Genomic DNA, 17,704 nt, shown 5'->3' on the forward strand with positions numbered 1-17,704 from the left:
GCTTTTTAATGTGTAGGACTCAGGGGATGTTAGAATGGGGGGTCTCTGGTTGGCTGTGGTAACTGGAGACTCCCCGACAGGCAGTGGGCACAAAGCCTTCCTGACAAGCATCAGCCTGTGAGGACACCCCTCCTCCCCTTTTCCTTTCAGAAATGCTTTTTGTTACTTCCAAAGAAAGGATGTTTTTTTTCAGTCAAGACCACAGGTATGGGCTAGGCCTTGTTCCGTCTACAGTACAGACCAATCCTCGGCCCATTGCCTCGCCATCCACGTCCTGAAGGAATACATTTGGACTGACCTAACAGGGCAACAGGACCGGACTGGCCACCAAATTCAGCTCTGGTAAATTTTGCCTGAGCAGCCCCCATAGTGAATGAATGCAGCTTTTCTCCGGTAGACTGGCAGGGTGGGGGCGGTGTTGTTGTTTGGAACTGTAGCAGTGAATTAACCAGGACTGATGCAGACTAAGGTTGGGGGGTGAGGCCTAAGGGATATACTATAATAATTACACACTGCACGTTGTGCTCTCCCTGTGCAGTCAGCCAGGAGCGCTGACATCACCTTTATTTTATATTCCCTTGGTCCATGCAGGGCCAAGGAAGTTGCTGGTTGATACAATGTCAGGATCACATCCCACCCAACCAAACATTTGTTAAAGAAATAAACTAAAATAAACTATTAACAAAATAAAATAACAACCATGCAAAAAGCTGTCTCTGAGTGTCTATTCTCTCCAGTCTGTTTCTTAACCCATTCGATGCTGATGATGAGCTCAGCTCGTCATCAGCCACGGGGGGGCGTGTGCGGATGACGAGCTGAGCTCGTCATCTAACGCGGCTTTTACAAAAAAGCCGCGTAGCGCAAAAATAACCGCTGCAGCGATGCGGTTAACACAAAAAGTCTCTCAGCTTTTGGCTTGGCTGTGGATTGCCTCTCAGTCTATAGGGATATCCCCTCTGGGATAGTCTTGTCTCGGCTCTCCTTGGAGTGTCCAGTTCCCGTCGTTCTTTCTCTTCTTCTCTTTCTCCCTTCATTGTTTGTTCTTCCAGCCTTGGTGACCCGTTGTCCACTGCCTTGTTCATTTCGTTCTGTGAGTTCCTTTGTTCCACTTCCTTGCTACTCACTTCAGTGGGAAACACTAGTTTTCTGGCTAATCTCCTCTCCCCTCTCTGCACAGTTACTATGGTTCCCTGCACCTTGATTACTTCCCAGGGTTCCTTTTCAAACAGAGCTCTAATTTTCCATCCCAGATGTCTGTCTTTTACCACCACTCTGTCTCCTCTGCAGAGTTCTACCACTTTGGCTCTTCTCCTCTTAGTGGCTTAATCATTGGCTTTTAGGTCTCACCTGAGCCAGCTCATGCGCTGTTCTGGTGAGACATTTTGTAAGAACTGCTTTTGGAAGTGCTACCAAAGCGGCCAAGCGGCCACCAGCTTACGATTACGCGCACAAGCGCGCGCCTCTGTCTATCTCTGCTTTCACTATTGGCTACGCGCGTGCGACTCTACGTCTGCTTACACCTTTTCTATATTGCCGCCCCCTCCAAACGTGCATAGAAAAAAAAATCTATTTATTTACTTTTGCTATAATTGCGGCTCCAGCGATTTACTTTTAATGTTAAAAGTAAAGCGCGGAAGCCGCGATTAAAGCAAAAATAAAGAAATATATGTTTTTTCTATTTCTTTGCTATAATTGCGGCACCCGGGCTTTACTTTAAACATTAAAAGTGAAGCGCGGGTGCCACGATTATAGTAAAAGTAAAGAAATAGAAAAAAAAACTATTTCTTTACTTTCGCTATAATCGCGGCATCTGCGCTTTACTTGTAATGTTAAAACTAAAGGATGGGTGCCGCGATGATAGCAAAAGTAAAGAAATTGATTTTTTTTCTATTTCTTTACTGATGCTATAATCGCGGCACCCATGCCTCACTTTTAACATTACTAGCAAAGCGCGGGTGCTGTGATTATAGCAAAAGTAAAGAAATAGAAAAAAACTGCAATTTCTTTACTTTTGCTCAGCCAAGGCATTACACTATTCTTGGACACAAGCACTCAGATGTAACATGCTACAGAGGCCTATCAGAAACGTAAAGGGCATTGAGGGTAAGGTGCGTGCGACAGTTCATTCCAACCGCCCACTATTTACTACAGCTCCCGGGAACAAACTTCAAGGATGCTCACTAAACGGCCAATCGCAGTACAAAAAAGCTGACTAACTCGTACACCGGGTGGCTTGCGTATTTCTTCTTATGTGAATAAATTGTCTTCCGCCCGGAGCTGATCATATAGTCATATGAGCTTATTTAATGAAGAAATGGGAGGCTGACATTACTTGTAATTTTTATGAATGTATGTGTCCTCTCATGATTTTAGGTGTGCTGTCCCACACCACTCGTCCATCTCCGCCCTGATGAGATGTAGCCCCAGCTGGGGCCAGACACGGAAACACGCGTTGGTGTTGTTCCTGGGGGGGCAGCTGGATTGTATCTACCCCTACCCCCGGATGATTATTCTTAATCTGCCATTCGATCATTCTGTGGTCGTTGTTTCTATTCTGATGCACTTGTTGATGTGATGTGTATGTGTTATGTTGGATAAATGATGTTGAGTTTTGAAATGGATGATAGTATGACTGTGATGTGTGAATATGATGTGTGTGACAGACTAATGTAGTTTTGTTTTACTGAATATTGGCTTTATATTGTATCTAATTTCTGCGATTATCTATTCTGATAAGCTCAAGTTGATTGATGATCCTTGATAACAGCCTTGGTCTGCTCCGGTGTGTGCTCATTAGTATCAGGACCCTCTTCAAGGGCCTTATTGAAATTACTTGGCAGGTAATCTCTAGCTGTTGGTTGCTCTCATTTCCCCCTGCCTTACCTGCCAGCATCTTGCCAGGGGTCCCCCTTCTTAGCAGTTGTTTCCTTCATGGACTGGAAACAAGCATCCTAGGACCGGTTTTGGGCTTTAAGCCCTCATCAGCCAGGATAGATTGATTCCAGTCGCATGGAGAGCACGGCACTCACGTCTGACCATACCCGTCCTACTCGGGTTGACAAATGCCAAAAACAACAGGTGATGGACAGAATGCAGAACAATGTCATACATTCACCCCAGTTCAGAGATCTGTGACTGGGGTGAATGTTTTCTTAATGTGCAACATTCCGTCCATCATCTTGTGTTTTGCTGTTTGCCCTATGTGGGAAGGGTATTCCCAGACGTGGGTCCCGTGCTCACTAGGCCACTGGAGTCAAGCTGTTCTGGCTGATGACGGCTGATAGCCAGAAACCAGTCCTATGATACTTGATTCCGGTCCAGGGAAGACATGGGTTGGCAGTTCAGGCTGGACTGTTCCCATAAGGCACAGAGTCAAGGCTGATTTGCATATTGCCATGTCGGAAATGGGGTGGCGTGGTGAGCAAAATAACAATAGATTAATCCCAGATCTGTGACTGGGGGTGAATGTTTTGCCAATGTGCAACATTCCCTCCATCATCTTGTGTGTTTTCCTGTTCCCCCTATGTGGGAAGGGTATGCCCAGACGTGGATCTCGTGCTCACTACACCACTGGAGTCAAGCTATTGTGGCGATGATGGCTGGTAGCCAGAAACCGGTCCTAGGATGCTTAATTCCGGTGCAGGGAAGACATGGCTTGGCAGTTTGGGCTGGCCTGATTCCATGAGGCACAGGGTCAAGGCTGATTTGCATATGACCATGTCTGAAATGGGGTGGTGTGGTGAGCAAAATAACGATGGATTAAACCCAGATCTGTGACAGGGGGTGAATGTTTTGCCAATGTGCAACATTCCGTCCATCATCTTGTGTGTTTTGCTGTTTGCCCTATGTCGGAAGGGTATGCCCAGACGTGGGTCCCGTGCTCACTACGCCACTAGAGTCAAGCTTTCCTGGCTGATGACGGCTGATAGCCAGAACCCGGTCCTAGGATGCTTGGTTCAGGTCCAGGGAAGACATGGCTTGGCAGTTCGGGCTGGACTGTTCCCATGAGGCACAGGGTCAAGGCTGATTTGCATATGCCATGTGGCGTGGTGAGCAAAAGAACGATGAATTAAATCCCAGATCTGTGACTAGAGGTGAATGTTTTGCCAATGTGCAACATTCCTTCCATCATCTTGTGTTTTGCTGTTCGCCCTATGTGGGAAGGGTTTTCCCAGATGTGGGTCCCGTGCTCACTATGCCACTGTAGTCAAACTGTCCTGGCTGATGAAACTAGTCCTAGGATGCTTGATTCCTGTCCAGGGAAGACATGGCTTGGCAGTTCAGGCTGGACTGTTCCCATGAGGTACAGGTCCAAGGCTGATTTGCATATGGCCATGTCAGAACTGGGGTGGCGTGGTGAGCAAAATAATAATGGATTAATCCCAGATCTGTGACTGGGGGGGAATGTTTTGCCAATGTGCAACATTCCGTCCATCATCTTGTGTTTTGCTGTTCGCCCTATGTGTGAAGGGTATTGCCAGACGTGGGTCCCGTGCTCACTATGACACTGGAGTCAAGCTGTCCTGGCTGATGATGGCTGATAGCCAGAAACCAATCCTAGGATACTTGATTTCGGTCCAGGGAAGACATGGCTTGGCAGTTCGGGCTGGACTGTTCCCATGAGGCACAGAGTCCAGGCTGATTTGCATATGACCATGTCTGAACTGGGGTGGCGTGGTGAGCAAAATAACGATGGATTAAAACCAGATCTGTGACTGAGGGTGAATGTTTTGCCAATGTGCAACATTCCGTCCATCATCTTGTGTGTTTTGCTGTTCGCCCAATGTGGGAAGGGTATACCCAGACGTGGGTCCTGTGCTCACTACGCCACTGGAGTCAAGCTATCCTGGCTGATTACAGCTGAAAGCCAGAAACCGGTCCTGGGATGCTTGATTCCGGTCCAGGGAAGACATGGCTTGGCAGTTCAGGCTGGACTGTTCCCATGAGGCACAGGGTCAAGGCTGACTTGCATATGGCCATGTCTGAACTGGGGTGGCGTGGTGAGCAAAATAACGATGGATTAAACCCAGATCTGTGACTGAGGGTGAATGTTTTGCCAATGTGCAATATTCTGTCCATCATCTTGTGTTTTGCTGTTCGCCCTATGTTGGCAAGGGTATGCCCAGACGTGGGTCCCATGCTCACTACGCCACTGGAGTCAAGTTATCCTGGCTGATGATGGCTGCAGGAAAGACATGGCTTGGCAGTCCGGTCTGGACTGTTCCCATGAGGCACAGGGTCAAGGCTGATTTGCATATGGCCATGTCTAAACTGGGGTGGCGTGGGGAGCAAAATAACGATGGATTAAACCCAGATCTGTAACAGGGGGTGAATGTTTTGCCAATATGCAACATTCCATTCATCATATTGTGTGTTTTGTTATAGTTAAATTAACTGCCTCCTGTAAGTCCTGTAGTGTACAATTAAATGAAGAGATTGCATCTTTAATTAAATATAACTCTGATTTCAAACTGCCCATTAGCTTTTAATTCCAATTTTATCCAATGCTTGTATTCTCTTCACATGTTTAACCACAGGCACATTAGATCTAGAGGGAGTTACTAGTAAGGTATGAAAATTGGTGGAACTTAGGCCATATAGAAGGGATTGGGGAATGGATTTTTTGTGAGAAGTAGTTACGGTAGTACAGGAGGCTCGTGAGGGGGTAAAGTGGATGACTGGGGCCCATCCTGAGAAGGATTAATAGGTCCTGTAGTCTCAACAGCAGAAGAATTAGCCGCTGGGAGGCCTTTGTTAGTGGAGTAAGTTTTTTTTCCCAGCAGGGGCACGTTTGGCTTTAGAGGCACCCATATGGCATTGTGTGATTTTAATCATGGTTTGTGGCAATTTCTTTATTTGTTTTAGTAAGCTCTCGACCTCCACCAGCAGCTCGTCAATCTCGTCGTGTACAATTTTCAGCTGCATGCCTTGCTAATTTCAGCTCCCTTACATTAGCTGCAGGAGCATCCGCCACCTTTCTCTTCGCCATTATGTAGCAAACAGCCCACACAAGGGTCGAGACAGAAGTAAAAGAAGCATTTACAATGCAATAGGTCACGCATTTACGCAAGTTTGAGCTATTGACATTACAAATAACAATGCCTTTTATTTTTTGTTTTTATTTTTAAAACAAAAAAAAAGGCGTTATCCTTTACAACGCCATTACTTGATTAAGTAATCACGATGGGGGAAAAAAAACAATAATATTTTCAATGCCAATAGCTCAAAACAGTGTTATTGCGAGACCTATTGCGTTGTTAATGCTTGTTTAAAACATGCAGCGGGAAGCGAGTAGGCTGGAAAGCCTTCATATGTTATATGTATATTTATTGCGCGCACAACTACTCAAGAGTATCCTGGCGCGAAGCATAACCACAAAGAAGTCGAGAGCTGAACATCCAAACAGAGCAGCTTTAGTAGGCTATATTAAAAAGATATACACACACAAATCACAGAGCTTTTCCACAGTTTAAGAGGGGGTAAACTGGGGCGAAGCGGTGCAGCTTCGAACTCTATAATAAAGTACATCAATGTGATCTTCCATTTTGGCTGTCACAGATCAGCCTTAAATAATGAGGGTTTTTTTCTGCCAGTTCGAACGTCGATACCAAAAAAGAGAAACAATTGTTGTTTTACAAACATGCACAATGTAAAAAGGTGAATGTCCAAAAAGCTCAATAAAAACAAAAGATAAAAAGTTCAGAGCACCTGGAAACGTGAATCAGACAGGCCGTGCGTAAATCTGAACGCAATAGTTTAAACAGTGTTCTTGCCACCTGCACAGTACTCATAAGGCTCTGAGATAGATCTCTCACAAAAAAAGTACAACGCTCTATGTTTACGTTATACATATACACGAAAATCAAACCATGGGAAACAAAGTAAATCAGAGTCAAGAAACTAAGTAACAGACTTATACAGGGTAGTATTGTATAGAGATATTGGTGGATTTGTATATTACACAAACACACATGTGAGCGTATAACATATAGACACAATTCATGTAGGTGAATATATACGTACACGGAAAGTCTACAGACAAGGATGGCTCAAATAGATGTACAGCCTCACTTCCTCTAAATGCATTACTTGCTCATATAAAAACATATATTGAATCTATTCTGAATATGAGTTTGATCAACTGACATTCTTTAAGAAAACATACATCAGAAATATATGATCTTTTAATAGACCAACAACCAGAAGTATTTTTTCGGAAACTTGGTTAGATGAGGAATCTACCCCTGATATTTTGGAGGCCCTCCCCCATGAATATGGCATATTAAAACTTGATCGGGACAAACAGAGGGATGGGGGAATTGCAATGATCTATAACCTAGAGCTCGCATGTACCTTGGAAGCAGTTACTATCAAGGATAGCGAAGCAGGACTCTTCTCGATAAAATATGGGCCCAATCTAACCATCAATGGCTATTTAATATATCGCCCACCTGGTGGGTCTATGAACTTCGCAGATAGTCTAATAGAGATGACTGCCCAACCTGCCTTACGATATAACAAGTGCCTTATCTTAGGGGACCTGAGCACCACTTACTCAGCGTATGCCAGGGGGGTGTTGATCTGGGTGAGGGCGGGGATACCCTTTCAAGTGCTGAATCAAGTAGTGGATCCGGATGGCCGGTTTGTGGCGGTGGAGGGGAGGTTGTATGGACGGGATGTGGTTTTCTGCTGTGTATATGCACCGAACACTGAACAAGCTCGATACTTTGATAGCCTCTCTGGGTCCTTGGCCTCTTTCCTGGCGGGCCCGATAGTGTTAGGGGGGGATTTCAATTCGATCACGGATGTAGCTCTGGATAGGTCCCATCCCCCCCTGGCGGACTCCCCGGTGCGCAGGCTGGCCGCGCACAGGAAGGACTGGCAGGAACGATGGGGGTTGCTGGATGTCTGGAGGGAGCAGCACAGGGGAGCCAGGGATTACTCCTTTTATTCTGCTCTCCATGATCTGCATGTTAGGATTGATTCGGTGCTCTGCGGTGGATCCCTAGCCCCATTGATTTCCCATGCGGAGTACCTGGCTAGGACTATCTCAGATCATAACCCCCTATTGGTACACATTCAGTGGCAGAGAGAGCGCTCGGTGATACCAACATGGCGGCTTCGGCCGGAGACGCTTGAGGATTCTGTGTTCAGCGACGCGGTTCGGCAAGGCATTGATAGCTATTTCGGAGTGAATGAGGGCACGGCCTCGAGTAGGTCCACTGAATGGGACGCAATGAAAGTGGTGGTGAGAGGGGTGTGTTTGGGTAGGTTCTCGAAGGCTCGCACGACTGTGTTGAACGACCTAATGAAAGCGGAAGAAACTTTGAGGGACTTGGAGCGCCGCAGGCCGGCTAGGCCAGATTTACAGGCCCAGCTATTGGAAGCGAAGGAAGTGGTTGCCACAGAGACGGAACGTTTAAGGTGTTATGACTACAGGCAGTATATCGTCAGGGCACATGCAGAAAGGGACAAGGTGGGTACCCTCTTGGCCAGACTAGCTAACCCGGAACTTAGGGGCTGCCCGATCCTCAGCATTAATAATGTGCAGGGAGAAATGGTGTACTCCCAGGCAGCGGTATTGGAACGTTTTAGGGGGTATTATGAGGAATTATACCAGAGTCAGCTGGGAGTGGGGGTCCAGGACATTGCGGAATACCTGGAGGGGAGGCAGCTTCCGGTCCTGGACGAGGAGGACGCGAAGGAGCTGGGTAGCCCGATCACGCTCACGGAAATACGGGTGGCCATCAAACATATGGCCCGCAACAAGACGCCCGGGGTGGACGGACTGCCGATTGAATTTTATCAACAGTATGTGGACAGCTTGGCTCCCAGGCTGCTGGTGGTGTATACGGAAGCTTTCGAGGCGGGGGCATTGCCTGGGTCCATGCGGGAGGCCTTGATTGTACCGCTCCTAAAGCCTGGCCGGGATGCCGCGGATGTGAGGTCTTATCGCCCGCTATCCATGCTGACGGTAGACTATAAGATCCTGAGCCGAATCCTAGCCACCAGGCTGGCCCCACATATGATGGGCCTGGTACACAAGGACCAGGCCGGGTTTATACCCACGAGGAGCACGGCGCTGAATATCCGCCGCCTGGTGGGAATAATGGACGCCATCTTGGACGGGGAGGGAGCTCCGGCGGTACTGTCCGTGGACATCGAGAAGGCCTTTGATAGTTTGGAATGGTCTTTCCTGGATGGAGTGTTAGAGAGGTTTGGCATGGGCGAGGGGTTCCGCAGGTGGACGAGGGTCTTATATACCTCGGCGACGGCGAGAGTGCGTTTGGGCGGCCTGGTGTCTGCGGCGTACCCGGTGGGCAGTGGCACACGACAGGGTTGTTCTCTCTCCCCCCTATTGTTTGCTCTGGCGATGGAACCCTTGGCGGTCCATGCGAGGTCAGGTGACAGGTACGCGGGGATAGTCAGCGGCGGGCAGTGGCATTATATATCGCTATATGCGGATGACTTGCTCCTGTACCTAGCTGACACCTCGGGGGCATTGGTCGGAGCGATGGATCTGTTGTCTGAGTTCGGCCGGCTGTCGGGCCTTAAGGTCAATTGGGCGAAGACTTGTGTGTTTCCGCTGCGAGCGGGATCGCCAGACCCTGGCAGCGATCTGGGTGTGGTATGGGAGCCCTCTTGCATCACCTATCTGGGTGTTCGCATCTACCACGCGACTGCGGACCTATTGGAGGGCAACATTGGTCGCTGTGTCCGGGCACTGCGGGGCAGCTTGTCTTTCTGGTCGACCCTCCCGCTGACGGTTCTGGGTAGGATTGCACTGTTGAAAATGGTGGCGCTCCCCCGCTTCCTCTATTATTTCCGAACGCTGCCTGTTTGGATTCCCCAGGGGGTCTTTAGAGACCTGCGGTCAATGATTATTGGCTTCCTATGGGGGCATGGCCGCCGTAGAGTGGCCCTGAGCACGCTACTTCGCCCCAAGCTGGAAGGGGGCATGGCTGTGCCCAACTTCGAGCTGTATTATCTTGCGGCGCAGTTACAGGTCCTTACACAGAACGTAGCTAGGGTGTTTCGGGGTCCAGAGGAGGACCGGGATCGGGGGATACAACGCCACGTGCTGTCCTACATCATCATGCAACAGAGGCTCGAGTTACGGGCCCTCACCATGGAAGAGCGGACGCTCCGGCTGTGCTGGCAGAGGAGCCTTCGGAGAGCGAGGGCATCGCGGCCTTATGCACCGGAGATCCCGATCGGAATGCTGACGGCTTTGCCGCACGGGGGAGATTGGTCCCCGTTGCTGGATTGGGAAGAGGCGGGACTGCAGGTAGTGGGCGACTTATACATAGACGGGGCTTTGGCGCCGTTCGAAGCGCTCCGGGACCAGTTCGGGCTGCCCAATGGGGGTTTCCTCCTACACGCGGCAGTGGTGGCTGCCATACAGAAGCACCCGAAAGGGGGGCTCATGGAACCCACAACGACTATGGCGTGCCAATATGTGGTGATGGCGGCAGGTACGTTCAAAGCTGTGACGTGCCTCCATAATAGGATGCTGAATGAGGGACTGGAACCACTCCAAGGGCTCAAGGCTAAATGGGAGGTGAGCGTAGGCCGACCCATACCGGATACGGCATGGGGTCACATCCTGCGGCGCACATGGAAGGGCACGAGAAATGCGCGCTTTCAGCAGGTACATTTCTATGTGCTTCATAGGGCTTATTTAACGCCTGAGAAATTACAGCGGTACTTTCAGGTGCCGGATGCTCGATGCCCACGGTGTTCGTCTCTGGGAGCGGACATGGACCATTTGTTTTGGGGGTGCTCACACCTGGGGACCTATTGGGCGGAGGTAGGGGAACTCCTGAATGAAGTGACTGATAGGGAGGTGGAATTTGATATGGCGGCGTGCCTGCTGCTCTGGTTCCCGCATACTAAACACACCAAGGTGACAAGCAAATTCATAGACCTGGGTCTGATATTGGCACAGAGGGAAATATTGTGGCATTGGAAGTCCAGGGGGGGACCTTCACTGCGTAGATGGAAGAATGAACTGCTGCGGTGGTCTGACTGCGAGAGTGTGCTCCGGATGAAGCAGGCTGTCAAGATGGGGAATGAGAAGGCGTTGGATGCGGCGCGTGCATGGGAGTTAGTGGTACAAGCTTTGCGTGATTCTTTGGTAGAGGATGAGGATGGTGAGAACTAAGCCGCTGGACACCGCGGGGCGAACACAAGAGTATTATACCCCGCACTGTAGTGGATCCATCTAGCTCGACAGGACGAGGCATACACCTTAGCAGTTGCCAGGGGAGGGGGGGCTTTGGGGGGTCTGGTTAACGGGAGTTTGGGGTGGGCCGGAAGCCATTAGATGGTAGCTCGTTAGGGCACCCTGGATCTACTAGGACGGTGGGTACTGTGTGGAGTGTGGAATGGCTGGGGAGAGCGGCTAGGCGTGACAACCCATAGCGCCTAGGGCAGGTCCCGACAAGGGCGGTACCACTGATTATCTCTGGGATGGCTGACGGGGGTGATGTTGTGGGTGGGGGGGTAAAAGCAGATACGCAAAACGACATTTCAACCATGGTCCCTATGGGACGTGCACCGTGATGTTTTCCTATTGAATGAAGTAATATGCCGCCCGGCCTCCGGGTTGCGGGCTGAATGGCTGTGTACGATTGGGATTTCTTATTGGACGGGGGGATATCACGAGTGAACTGGCTGATTAATTGTATCCTGTGGTTTATAATTCTGCAATAAAAATATATTTAAAAAAAAAAAAAAAAATCTTAGGGGACCTGAACCTTCACTTTGAAGATGATAATAATAGGGAAGCCCGGGGGCTGCTCACATCCCTTGAAATGTTCTATCTCAAACCTCAATCCCAGATACCTACCCACAAGGTGGGTCACCTTCTGTATCCGATATTTGCCAACTGGGAGGGAGTAGCGGTCCAGCCCCCCATCCAGCGACATGGTCAGATCATTTCCTGATTTAGTTTACTATTCCAGAACTGTCCAAAAAGCCCCTACGAATTAAGCCAACAACAGTCAAGCGTAGGCAATGGGGGAAACTTAAGCAGCTTGCCTTAAGAACAGGTAGTCCCCCATTGAAGGAAAACCTGGATGAAGCTTGGATGGACTATGAGAACTGGTTAACTGGAGCGCTGGATGTAGCTGCACCGTGGACAACTAAGGCGCCAGCTAGGTGCTCTAAGTCGGCACAATGGTTTGACGCTGACCTAAGAGCGGCAAAAGCGAGATGCAAGAGGCTAGAACGTATCTGGCGAAAAAAATATGAGGAAACAGCCAAATTCGAATATAAAAATAACATAAAAGATTATCATAGGATGATCAGAAAGGTCAAAAGAAACTTTCTAAATAAAAGAATTGAATCTGCTGAGAATTCCTCCAAAGAACACTTTGTTATCTATAAGGAACTCACCTCACTTGAGAGGACCACAGCCCCAGATACTCACTCTATAGCAACCTGTGAAGAAATTGTGTACTCTTTTGTCCAAAAAGTTGAGACCATTTACAAAACCTTTCCCGGGGAAACTGAAGGTCCGCTCATAGATCACACTACTCCTAATGAACTGACAATTACTCACCGCCTTAATCAGTTCACAGTGCCGGATAACACTGAGTTACTGAAAATCATCTGCAGCATTCAATCAGGCTCCCCCAAAGATGTAGCTCGACCTAAGATCTTTAGGAATCAGGCCGAACTCCTTGTTAATCATATAAGTCACATGGCTAAACTATCCTTTCAGAGGAGCCATATCCCGCAAGATTGGAAAACAGCACAGGTCATTCCCCCAAAAAAAAGCCAATCTTAGTGTAGCCCAGTTAGACAACTTTCGTCCCATCTCACTTCTGCCTTTCTGTGCTAAGGTAGTGGAGAAGATAGTTAATGCTCAGCTAATAAAACACATAGAAGAGGGCCATTGTCTTCACCCCTCGCAGTCTGGCTTCAGAGCACATCATTCTACAGAATCAGCACTCCTCTTCTCCACAGAACTACTACGAGGAAGAGTGGATGAGGGGAAGACAGCCGTGCTACTGCTATTAGATCTTAGCGCTGCATTCGACACTGTCTCGCACCCCCTACTGCTCTCTCGCCTCAGTGAAGCAGGGATTGAGGGTCTGGCTCATGAATGGATGCGCTCATTTCTTGCAGACAGACAGTTTCAAGTACACTGTCCCCCCTATAAGTCGGAAGTACGATCACTCAGGCATGGGGTTCTGCAGGGCTCGATTTTGAGCCCTACGTTATTCAATCTATATATGGAGCCCCTTGTCCAGATAGTAGAGACTTATGGGGTGGATATAGTGTCCTACGCGGATGACACTCAATTGGTGGTGACACTGTCCCAGCCCTCTGAAGAAGCCTCAGCAAATTTCTCGGCCTGTCTAGGCAAACTAGCTGGCTGGATGAATAATAACTGCTCACGCCTTAACACGAATAAAACGGAGCTTCTTGTGCTGGGGAAAGCACCATCTATCTGGTCCTCCGCGTGGTGGCCTCCGGAACTGGGTCCCATCCCGATACCCTCGGAACAAGTGAAAAACTTAGGGGTCAAACTGGACACTAATCTGTCCTTTGAACACCATATTAGAGGGGTAGCAGGCAAATGCTACAGCATCCTGAAAATCCTGCATAAAACCCTAGACTCCCTCCCTACAACCAGTAGGAGAACTTTGACTCATACCCTTGTGACTCCCCACCTAGACTACAGCAACTCACTTTATATGGGATTGAGTAAAAAAGGTCTCCATCGTTTACAGTGTGTGCAGAACTCAGCTGCCAGACTGGCACTGAACTTATCTAGAAAGTCCTCAGGGAAACGGCCTTGACAACCCTTCACTGGCTGCCGATTCGTGAGCGCATTGTATTTAAAACAATGTGTATGGCTCATCGTATTGCGCAAGGGAAGGGGCCAATCTATCTCCAAAAACTACTGACCAAGTATCAACCCACGCGCCAGTTGAGATCACTGGGTAATATGCTTTTCCAAGTACCCAGAATCTACCGGGCGCGTATGGGGGGGAAGATCTTTTAAATATCTGGCCAGCAAACAATGGAATGCTTTACCCATTAAACTACGCATGGAACCATCGGAGACAAGGTTCCGTCAAAAACTAAAAACACATCTTTTTCCGAAACTATGAGACTCTCTGACCGACCCCAGGCATTTATAATTTCTCTGATACGGCTCATTCTATTGTCTACACAGCGCGGGGACACAATGTTTCCTAGTGTAACCAGGCGCTATACAAGCTGTTTTTATTATTATTATTATTATTTACACGTAAGACACAGCAAGTGTTAAAAAGCGGACCAGGGCTGAGCTTCAGGCTCTTGGTTTACTAAGCATGCTCTCGAGCAGACCTTGCAGGGAAATGAGTGGTGGCACTTTAAAGCACTGAGCACGAAGCGAATCACATCTAAGTGCAGAGTGCTAGCTGTGATTTCTAAGACGGGTGGGACGGCAATGACTGCAGCAGCGGCGTTGGGCAGCAAGACGGGCGGGCTCTGCATGTGTCTGCGCCGAGGGTCCAGATGAAGACTGCCTCCCTTTCAGTCTGCATTTTATACTTTGTTATCCACATCTCAATTGGTCGTTTTTGTTTTGAAGCTAGAAGTTTCTTTCTGTGCCAACCTTGTTTTTGAGCTGAATGCCATGGCCTGTCCGTAAGTGTTGCAAGCATTACACTCAGTGCCTCATGTACCTTCTCTTTCTATGCTGGCCTGAGGAGGTGCTTGCGCCTTGGTTTACTCTCATGCTGGCACTTTGCGGCTGCTGAGGTTGAAGTTTGGGCATGAGGGTTATAGGGAGATTTACTTTTTGTGAACCCTTGGAATCAACATCAAAGCAATGAAAAAAAAGGTTAATTATGGCTTTTAGTGCAAGTTGGACTAAAGAATCCTACCTAACTAAACAGGGAGCGCTGTTAAAAAGAGGCTCGAGGACTGCATAGTCTGGAACTACTTGAAACTGCCCTGAGGAGAGGGGAGGAGACCGTCAGCGCGCACCTTAGAATCTAGTGCGGTCTCTCGCCTGCGAGAAGACCGGGCCAAGAGTGGGACCGTCTGCACCCGTCCATGGCCGGCTGAGGCAGGGCTGGGCCACCCCCTTGGTTTCTCAATTATTTTATCTGGTCTCCTCATTTGGACAGTTTGACTCTTGACGATCTATGTGCCATGAATAGGTGGAAATCTGCAACATTAACACTCTCCTCAAAGGAGTGACCACTGATCAAAGGAGTGACCACTGACGGCAACAATTATAAGCTTTCTTACAAATGCCATGAGTGTTCTCAACACTGAGATAGAATGTGCGGAGGAAAGACAGGGGGCAGCAAAAAAGCACCCCAATTGGGCTCGAATAGCGGTTCCACTGAGGGCCGTCTTTCCCCAGGCCCTAATTAAGACATAGCATATGTAATAGAAGGCTCTAATCCATGTGTTTTTAAAGGTGAGTTGGCAATTGATAATAGTAATGCCTTGATTAATAGTAATGAAAATACAGATTCTCCCCATCCAAAAAGAAAACAGGCAGTGGCCGTCTGGCCAATACACGTGTCACAAGGCCTCCTAACACCTCTAAAGTGCCATCATCATCAGAGAACAATACTGCTCTCCAGAGTAGGAGCTGTAGCGAGGAGCCTTTGCTAATAAATGTGCTGCATCAGAATCATGGAGATGATCTAATACAGTCTACACTTGTCAAAGCGCTTGAGGCTGCCTTGGTTAAATCATTTGATCCAGTGCTCGGCTTTCTTAAGAGTATAGATTCATCATTACAGCTTTGAATAGATCAAGGGTTTTCTCTGGCTGAACTCAAAGGTACGAGGGCTTTGGGGTTTTATGCAATAACAACCCCTCTGGAGTAGAGTCTAGCACTGTAGGAAATACTGGTAACATGGTGAATGACTCTTCGAAATAAAGACAAGATCTTTATTTAGCCTACAGGTGCAAATCCATTGCTTAATGATTTACCCTCTATGCAGAGTTCTGCTCCTATATTGGGCATAAGAGGACAGCCTGTTGTCAATCAGTTACAGGCCGTTGGGGGACAAGGTCAGATGATCATCTGAGTAAGGACTTGGTTCCTAGACCACATAATATGGTTTTGCAGTTGCCACCAGAAGTTACTCCTCTCATGCTAGGGCTGAAAAATGTCCCCGTACTGACCGACAAAAAGGTTTGAGGATGACACCCAACTAAAAAATAAAGGGGCATGTTACCAAGGGCCTTATCACCGCTTTAGCGGGAATTTTTCCCGCTAAAGCGGCAATAATTTTATCGCCCTTTTACCCTGCTGTCGCTAACACCAGTTAGCGACAGCTAAAGCAGGGTCTATTAAGGCTCCACAGGTGAGAATGAAACGGAAAGGATTTCCCAAGTGGTAGCTCAAACATAGCATAACCGTTTTGTTACTGTACTGGTCCGGTTATGACTGTTAATTAGGAAAAACAAAAATGAAGGCAATCATTAAGAAGTAGTCATTGAGATATAATGTTTAATTTAGTATAATCCTGTGAAACAAGCATTGCTATGTGATTCGCTCAAGCGCATCAATAGATCAATGACGCGCTATGAGGGCACGGGGTGAAACTGGCCAATTGATTTAATATGAACACCCACGCGCTATGAGGGATGACGCATCAATAGATCAATGACGCGCTATGAGGGCACGGGGTGAAACTAGCCAATTGATTTAATAACAACACCCAGAGTGGCCCATAAATTACTCAGCGGGCTAGGTCATGCCCGATTGCTGGCACATGCAAAGGGTTGCAGTAAGAGTGAGCGGAGGGCTTGCTTACCCGTCTGGTGAATCTCTAAGACGGTCCGTGGGGAGCGAATGGAAACGTATCTCCTCTCTTCGCCTAGCCGGAGAAGCCTTTGCCGAAGCGATCTGGGGCAATGTATCCCAGACCAAGTCACACGTCCGTGATTCCATGCATATCATTCAGTTGCTGGAAAATCAACCATATGACAATACCACACAGTTTATGGTGACATTGGATGTCTCTTCCCTTTACACTTCGATACCACAGAACAAAGCCATAGAAGTAATCCGGGTCATGCTTGAAAAACGCCCTGCACCGCACTGGATACCAACAAGCTTCTTAATCGATCTCTTGGAGATTGCAATGAAGAAAAATTATTTCATCTTCAAACATCAATTCTATTTCCAGTGCAAGGGAGTGGCTGTGGTTGCTACCTATGCACTGAGCCTAGCTAACCTGTACATGGATAATTATGAAGAGGAGCACTTATACACAGAGCAGAACCCGTACATCGATTCAATAGCAGTCTGGAAAAGATATATTGACAGTGTCATTATGATCTGGTCAGGAACTGAAACAGATTTAATACAATTCTTGGAATGGCTAAACAAAAGACCTATGACCGGAGTAACATTGCCTTTCTAGATCTTACATTTCAAGTAGAGAATAGCATGATCTACTGTGATCTTTACAGGAAACCAACAGAAAGGAATACGTTGCTCAAATGTGATTAGCATCATCCCGCAATCTTTGTGACTACCTACCCTATAGTCAATACCTTAGAATGAGGAGGAATTGCACGAAAAGGGAGGACTTCTTTAAAGAAAGTGAGACACTGACCAAACGCCTACGTGAACGTGGATATCCCCTGGGCCTTCTAAAAAGGGCTAAGAAGAGGGCTTGGTACTGCCTGAGAGAGCAACTTCTAAACCCCAAGGAAAAGAAGGAGG

At 47.9% G+C, this 17,704-nt stretch overlaps 1 protein-coding gene across 1 annotated transcript in view; it reads right to left on the reverse strand.

The window, feature by feature from the left end:
- Positions 1 to 17,704, reverse strand: part of LOC147750997 (protein NLRC5-like) — a 721,414-nt gene that overhangs the window by 399,742 nt on the left and 303,968 nt on the right. The gene's annotated exons all lie outside the window — the stretch shown is intronic.

This window comes from Lissotriton vulgaris, chromosome 1_1, assembly GCF_964263255.1.
Source record: "Lissotriton vulgaris chromosome 1_1, aLisVul1.2, whole genome shotgun sequence".
Taxonomy (NCBI): Eukaryota; Metazoa; Chordata; class Amphibia; order Caudata; family Salamandridae; genus Lissotriton; species Lissotriton vulgaris.